An 8859-nucleotide genomic window follows, 5' to 3' on the forward strand; every position below is an offset into this window, starting at 1 on the left:
ACTTCACTCAACAGAGAAAAACAAATACCTCCTTTATTTATGAGAAGTAATATAGAATATAGATATCTGTGTCTATTCCGTGCCCCAAGAGAGTGTGATGGGAAGGTGTTGAGTGAGCTTCACACTGTGGCTTACCCCGGGAATGTGTGATGGGACGGTGTGGAGGGAGCTTCACTCTATGTCTGACCCCGGGAGTGTGTGATGGGAAGGTGTTGAGTGAGCTTCACACTGTGGCTTACCCCGGGAATGTGTGACGGGACGGTGTGGAGGGAGCTTCACTCTGTGTCTGACCCCGGGAGTGTGTGATGGGACAGTGTGGAGGGAGCTTCACTGTGTCTGACCCCGGGAGTGTGTGATGGGAAGGTGTTGAGTGAGCTTCACACTGTGGCTTACCCCGGGAATGTGTGATGGGACGGTGTGGAGGGAGCTTCACTCTGTGTCTGACCCCGGGAGTGTGTGATGGGACAGTGTGGAGGGAGTTTCACTCTGTGTCTGACCCCGGGAGTGTGTGATGGGACAGTGTGGAGGGAGTTTCACTCTGTGTCTGACCCTGGGAGTGTGTGATGGGACAGTGTGGAGGGAGCTTCACTCTGTGTCTGACCCCGGGAGTGTGTGATGGGACGGTGTGGAGGGAGCTTCACTCTGTGTCTGACCCCGGGAGTGTGTGATGGGACGGTGTGGAGGGAGTTTCACTCTGTGTCTGACCCCGGGAGTGTGTGATGGGACGGTGTGGAGGGAGCTTCACTCTGTGTCTGACCCCGGGAGTGTGTGATGGGACAGTGTAGAGGGAGCTTCACTTTATGTCTGACCCCGGGAGTGTGTGATGGGATGGTGTGGAGGGAGTTTCACTCTGTGTCTGACCCCGGGAGTGTGTGATGGGACGGTGTGGAGGGAGTTTCACTCTATATCTGACCCCAGGAGTGTGTAATGGGACAGTGTGGAGGGAGCTTCACATTGTGTCTGACCCCAGGAGTGTGTGATGGGACGGTGTGGAGGGAGCTTCACTCTGTGTCAGACCCTGGGAGTGTGTGATGGGACAGTGTGGAGGGAGTTTCACTCTGTGTCTGACCCGGGAGTGTGTGATGGGACGGTGTGGAGGGAGCTTCACTCTGTGTCTGACCCCAGGAGAGTGTGATGGGATGGTGTGGAGAGAGTTTCACTCTGTATCGGACCCCGGGAGTGTGTGATGGGACGGTGTGGAAGGAGCTTCTCTCTGTGTCTGAACCCGGGAGTGTGTGATGGGACAGTGTAGAGGGAGCTTCACTCTGTGTCTGACCCTGGGAGTGAGTGATGGGACGGTGTGGAGGAAGCTTCACTCTGTGTCTGACCACAGGAGTGTGTGATGGGACGGTGTGGAGGGTGATTCACCCTGTGTCTGACCCCGGGAGTGTGTGATGGGATGGTGTGGAGGGAGTTTCACTCTGTGTCTGACCCCGGGAGTGTGTGATGGGACAGTGTGGAGGGAGTTTCACTCTGTGTCTGACCCCGGGAGTGTGTGATGGGACGGTGTGGAGGGAGTTTCACTCTATATCTGACCCCAGGAGTGTGTAATGGGACAGTGTGGAGGGAGCTTCACATTGTGTCTGACCCCAGGAGTGTGTGATGGGACGGTGTGGAGGGAGCTTCACTCTGTGTCAGACCCTGGGAGTGTGTGATGGGACAGTGTGGAGGGAGTTTCACTCTGTGTCTGACCCGGGAGTGTGTGATGGGACGGTGTGGAGGGAGCTTCACTCTGTGTCTGACCCCAGGAGAGTGTGATGGGATGGTGTGGAGAGAGTTTCACTCTGTATCGGACCCCGGGAGTGTGTGATGGGACGGTGTGGAGGGAGCTTCACTCTGTGTCTGACCCCGGGAATGTGTAATGGGACAGTCTGGAGGGAGCTTCACTCTGTGTCTGACCCCAGGAGTGGGTGATGGGACGGAGTGGAAGGAATTTCTCTCTGTGTCTGAACCCGGGAGTGTGTGATGGGACAGTGTAGAGGGAGCTTCACTCTGTGTCTGACCCTGGGAGTGAGTGATGGGACGGTGTGGAGGAAGCTTCACTCTGTGTCTGACCACAGGAGTGTGTGATGGGACGGTGTGGAGGGTGATTCACCCTGTGTCTGACCCCGGGAGTGTGTGATGGGATGGTGTGGAGGGAGTTTCACTCTGTGTCTGACCCCGGGAGTGTGTGATGGGACAGTGTGGAGGGAGTTTCACTCTGTGTCTGACCCCGGGAGTGTGTGATGGGACGGTGTGGAGGGAGTTTCACTCTGTGTCTGACCCCGGGAGTGAGTGATGGGACGATGTAGAGGGAGTTTCTCTCTGTGTCTGACCCCGGGAGTGTGTGATGGGACGGTGTAGTGAAAGCTGCACTCTGCATCCTCGAGAAGGGTTTCTGCCCGAAACGTAGATTATTTGTTGGTTTCCATAATGCAATCTGACCTGCTGAGTTCCTGCATCATTTTTGAGTTTTAACCTGCATTTCCATCATCTGCGGAACCTCTTGTGTTCGCCCTGTGTCTGACCTTCCGGCGTTATGATTATACCCAGTGAGAAACCGTCTGACTGAGCTTAATCAGGCTCTGGAAACCTCATTAGCACAGTTTTCTAGTTCTCTCTCGTCCTCAATGTGGGGTCGTGGTTTCGTGTCTCCAGGTCTCGGGGATCGGACGATGCCCCCGGTTTAAACATTCGCTGTTCCAGAACCAGTTTCGGACACCAGATGGGGACATTGTCAGGATATGTTGGTGTCGAAAAGGATGGCCACTTCAACTGCAACCATTCCAACGCAACAGGCAAAAAATACAGCAGGGACTTGGGAGGACAGGGAGCGTTTATGGATGTTAATAGATAGTCGACGTTTTGTGCTGAGACACTTCTTCCAGACGGAGACGGAAGGGGGGCGAAGGCATCAAATAGAAAGGTGGAGGTAGGGGTTCAGGAGACATCCTTCATTAGAAACCGATGTCAACCAGGACGTGCCCTCTTACTTCTACCATCAAGGAGTAGTTACGGGAGCCTGAAGACACACGCTCCAAGTTTTAAGGAGAGCTTCCCCTCTGCCATCAGATTTCTGAACGGACCATGAACTCTACCTCACTTCTCTTTCCACTACATGCTTCATTTAATTTTATATATCTCATTGTAATTTATATTATTTGTTAATGTTCAACCCTGATTGGCAACTCCTTCGACACCGCTGGTGCCAAACTGTATCGGTCTCTGCCGGTCCTTTGGATTCGCGGACAGGGGGAGCCTGCTACATGGGCAATAGCGTGCTCTCCCTACCGTACTGCCGTAGCGTGCGTATCCAGACAGGTAGAACGCAACATCCATGGTCACCCCGGCCAACAGAGGCCTCAGAGCTACCGCAAAACAACAATTTATTATGCCAGTGAGATGAAACCTGACACAAACACGACGAAATCTGCAGATGCTGGAAATTCAAGCAACACACACACAATGCTGGTGGAAGAACTCAGCAGGTCAGGCAGCATCTCCGGAAAGGAATAAGCAATTGATGTTTCGGGCTCAGACTCTTTATTAAGCTTACTGTGTTTGTGGAAGGATATCTGGGACCAACATGAAGTTAAATTGAGCTAATTCCCGGCGGGCTACAGGATCCACATTCATTCATCCCCCCCCATCCCCAAAACACTCTACTGAGACTTCAGACAGCTTGCTGAGGCCCCTTTGGGCCCCTTCTCTTTGAATGGATGTGCTGAAACTGGGGAGTGTTCTAAGGAGTTTACGAAAGTGGTTTTAGGAATAGAAGTCTTATCATGTGAAGCATGTTTGATGGCTCTGGGCCTGAATTCACTAGAAATTCAGAAGGATGAGGAGTGACCTCATTGAAACATCAAATGCGTGATCGAGTGAATGTGGAGAGGATGTTTCAGAGAGTCTAAGACCAGGTGGCACAGATAGAGGATAAGGAATTTCTTTAGCTAGAGAGCGTGGTGAATCTGTGAATTATTTGCCAGAGGCCACTGTGGGGGTGGGGGAGGTCACCTTTTTAAAGCAGAGGTTGCTTGATTCTTGATTGGTCAGAGCATGGACGGATACGAGGAAATGGCAGAGGACTGGGGCTGAGAGGGAAATTGAGTCAGCTATGATGAAATGGCAGAGCAGAGTCAATGGCATAATTCTGCTCCTATATCTTTCAGTCTTATGCTCATGTGTCAGTCAACAGCATGTTAAACAATGTGTGCTTCCCCCACTAGCCATGGAAACTGTATCAGCCAACCAGAGTCCTCTGTGCAAAAGCTTCCAACACACATCTCCATTGCATATTCTGCCATCATCTGAAATGCATGGCCTCTAGTCCAATCCTGCACATCCTCAGTGTGACAGGACGTCCAGACAGAAAGTAGCACTGACTGCCTCCGATCAGACCCTGTCTTTCCAATGCACGTCCACCCTGGATCCTGCTCTCCATCGAAAGTCTAACTCACCTCCGCGGGCTCTCCGTCTCAGTTCAGCTTCCTGGGCAGTCGTACTCACATCCAAAACTCTTGCGACCAGATGGAATGAATCTTGAACATGGGCCTGCGCAGCGGCTCAAGTTGAGATTGTCCGACGCTCCAGGGCGAGACACGCAGCGAACCTTCTGGGGGAAGTTCAGTTTAGTGGCTGTGACACGTCTTACATTAAGCAAGCAGCTCGGCCCCCGAGGAGAAACTCACACCCTGTTTAAAGTGAGAAGTCACTCAATATGAGGAAGTTTAGTCAATGGTGCGAGGAGATCACACTGAGAAAACAGCTGAGAGCAACAGATCATATCTGACTTTCCCAGAATTGTGTGAAGTAACAGTGTAGATGGAGCTTCACTCTGGGTCTGATCCAGGGAGGCTGTGATAGGATGGCACAGAGCAACCTTCACTGTCTGTCTGACCCTCGGAGAACTGAAGCAATTCCACAGGTCAGGCAGCATCAAAGGAAATGAATAAACAGTCAACGTTTTGGGCCAGGACCCTTCTTCTGGACTGAGCAGGAAAGGGGAGGGTGCCAGAATAAAAAAAAGAGGGAGAGGGGAAGGAGGACCAGCTCGAACGTGATGGGTAAGCCAGATTGGTGAGAAAGGTAAAGGACTGGAGAAGTAGGAATCTGATAGAAGGAGAGAGGACCGAGGGAGAAGAGAGGATGGAGGGGACCCAGGGGGAGGTGAGGAGAAGAGGTAAGAGACCACAGCAGGTTATAGAAGAAGAGAGAAGGGGAAGGGAAGAAAGGTTACCAGAAGGAAAAAGCAATGCTCATGCCATCATGTAGGAGTCTACCTGGACAGAGTATGAGGTGTTGTTCCTCCTTCTGAGGGTGGCCTCATGATGGGCAAAAGAGGTAACCATGTTGGAATGGGATTAGGGACAGAAATCAAAATGGCTGGCCACCAGGAAATTCCACCTTTGGCTGGTGAAATGGAGGTGCTTGAACAGGTGGACTCACAAGTTAACTCATGTCTCACCAATGCACTGGGATATATTAACTAAGTTTCCATACAGAGACCAATAGGAGCCTGGAATAGACTGTGGTGGCAATAGATAGATAGATAGATAGATAGATAGATAGATAGATAGATAGATAGATAGATAGATAGATAGATAGATAGATAGATAGATAGATAGATAGATAGATAGATAGATAGATAGATAGATAGATAGATGGATAGATACTTTATTCATCCCCAAGGGGAAATTCAACATTTTTCCAGTGTCCCATACACTTATTGTAGCAAAACTAATTACTTAAGTATTTAACTCAATATAAATATGATATGCATCTAAAATCACCCTCCCAAAAAGCATTAATAAATAGCTTTTAAAAAGTTCTTAAATAGTTACTAAAGTGCATTGAGTGGTAACTTAAGCTCAGTCCTAACCCCGGCACTTTAACATGTCTTGCCCCTGGTGTTTGAATTGTAGACCCGAATGGCGTTGGGGAGTAATGATCTCTTCATTCTGTCTTCATACCATGATGGACTATGATAATTCAACAGACTAATGGAGGGATGTGAACCATGTCCGGACAACAATGATTAATTTAATTGGGTAGACACATCAACGCAATCACAGTGGGTCAAAGGGCCTCACTCTCACCATACTGGTCCATCTTCCATGTTCCTGGTGTTCTGTGCACCACTCTCCACTCCAGGTCCCTGATGAAAAGAGGTAGCCCACCCTCCCATGTCGTCAAGGGATGTCGATCACCAGGATGTCCGTCAGCCCCTGGCCTTGGAGGAGGTGGAGGGGTCAGCAGTGTCATTCCCCAGCTCTGGCCCTTCCTCGGGGCAAACCTGGTGCAGCGAGGTGGCTGGGAAGCCCCTGGAGACCCAGTGCAAGTCCCGGCCAGCGAGGATGAAGACAAGGCGTTCGGGGGAGCTATTGAAGAGGACAAGCCAATGGTAACATACCTGCAATCCCAAAGGCTGGGATGGTGGGGTGGTTGTAGGCCCCACTACGACACAAGCAGTGACAGGGAGATATCAGGCGGCAAAACCCATTTGAGGAAGTTCGGTTATGATACCAAGAAAAAACAATGACTTCACTCAACAGAGAAAAACAAATACCTCCTTTATTTATGAGAAGTAATATAGAATATAGATATCTGTGTCTATTCCGTGCCCCAGGAGAGTGTGATGGGAAGGTGTTGAGTGAGCTTCACACTGTGGCTTACCCCGGGAATGTGTGATGGGACGATGCAGAGGGAACTTCACATTGTGTCTGACCCCGGGAGTGTGTGATGGGACGGTGTGGAGGGAGATTCACTCTGTGTCTGACCCTGGGAGTGTGTGATGGGATGGTGTGGAGGGGGTTTTACTGTGTCTGACCCCGGGAGTGTGTGATGGGATGGTGTGGAGGGGGATTAACTCTGTGTCTGACCCCAGGAGTGTGTGATGGGACGGTGTGGAGGGAGCTTCACTCTGTGTCTGACCCCGGGAGTGTGTGATGGGATAGTGTGGAGGGATATTCACTCTGTGTCTGACCCCGGGAGTGTGTGATGGGACGGTGTGGAGGGAGCTTCACTCTGTGTCTGACCCCAGGAGTGTGTGATGGTACGGTGTGGAGGGAGCTTCACTTTGTGTCTGACCCCGGGAGTGTGTGATGGGATGGTGTGGAGGGAGCTGCATTCTGTGTCTGACCCTGGGAGTGTGTAATGGGATGGTGTGGAGGGAGCTTCGCTCTGTGTCTGACCTTGGGAGTGTGCAATGGGACAATGCGGAAGGAGCTTCTCCTTGTGTCTGACCCCGGGAGTGTGTGATGGGACGGTGTGGAGGGAGCTTCTCCCTGTGTCTGACCCCGGGAATGTGTGATGGGATGGTGTGGAGGGAGCTTCACTCGGTGTCTGATGGGACGGTGCAGAGGGAGCTTCGCTCCACCCCTGATTTTGGGAGTGTGTGATGGGCCTCTACGTCTGACCCTGGCACTGTCTGGTAGGACAGTGTAAAAGATGCTAACTCATTCGATTTTACTTACGAAAGAACCTTTCCCCAATGTTACACTGCTCCAAATTGTTCTATGTTACATTCAATTGTCAGGGTGCCTAGGGTCTTTGGTGATTTGCCTTGCCCCCTGACGACATGGGGTAGTGGTTAAGGGGTTACTCTGGTGGGAGGTTTGTAACCAGCGTTTTTCCATGCGGGGGTGGTCAATTTTGTAGGCTGTCCTCTGTCAACGATATACTTAGAACAGGAGACATGGGGACAGAATTAGGCTGTTCTGGAAAGTACAGTCTTTGACATCTACAGACTCTATAAAGCCATGATACCATAAGACATGGAATTACAATTAGGCCATCAGGACCACCAAGTCTGCTTCACCATTCCATTAACGAGCAAGTGTACAGGTGTACCTACCTAATAAAGTGTTCGCTGAGTGAAGGCTTGTTCCAAATATGGGCGGAGAAATGGCAGATACAGTTTAAACTGAAAAAGTAGGAGGTGTTGCCTTTTGGAACCTCAAATGTAAGGGGTATGTGCACAGTTAAGGGCAGGACTGACCTACCGAGGTCTACACAGTCCGAAGACATAGTTCCTTGAAAGTGGCCACGGAATTTAATCAGCTGATTTAGATCTTACCGTTCCTTGCCTTCCAGTATTGCATAGCTTCTCAGCCCAGTGGAGCTATTCCTAGAAGGGAGGAGGAGGATTCGTCATCATCATCATTATGAGCCATGTCATATGATATCATCATCATGTGACATGTCCTATGATGGGGACGATTGTGGTTACAGTGACTGATTGTTCTTAAATTTTTCTACAGAAATGGTTTGCCATTGCCTTCTTCTCAGCAGTGACTTTACAATTCGGGTGAAGCGATCTGCAATCTTGTCACTGTCTGGGTTTCCTCGTTTAACTGGTTTGGAACAAAAGTCAGTGAGCTGCCCCAGACAGGACACAACAAGCCCCTTCCCCAGAGGTCCCAGCTCTCCCATACACCCCAGCAACCAGTTCAACTCAGAGTTTAATTAATTACTGTATCAATCAGTTTGGAACCACGTCGAGGGCCTGTTGCTGTGCTGTCCTTTTCTAACGTTCTCTGTTCTGTTCCTGGTCTCAGCTTACTCCGTCACTTTCTGAGACAAACAATCAACCTTGGACAACTCTCCCTACAGCTAAATCCCTCAGAACCAAGGCAGCATCCTGGTGAATATCTTAACTCTCTCCTAACCCTTTCCAGAATCCCATGAGCTCTCCAAATGTGAATGAAGCAAAGCTTTACATAGCTGCACCACCAATTTTTCACTTTTATATTCAACACTACAACCAATAAAGGCAAGTTTGCCGTACGCCTCCTTTAATGCAAGCCGAAAGAGACCTCAGGAAGGGAATGAGGAAACCCGGGAGGGGCCCTGGCCAAGTAGGATTGAGGTGAATCCCAAGGC

Source organism: Hypanus sabinus, chromosome 24, assembly GCF_030144855.1.
Source record: "Hypanus sabinus isolate sHypSab1 chromosome 24, sHypSab1.hap1, whole genome shotgun sequence".
Lineage (NCBI taxonomy): Eukaryota > Metazoa > Chordata > Chondrichthyes > Myliobatiformes > Dasyatidae > Hypanus > Hypanus sabinus.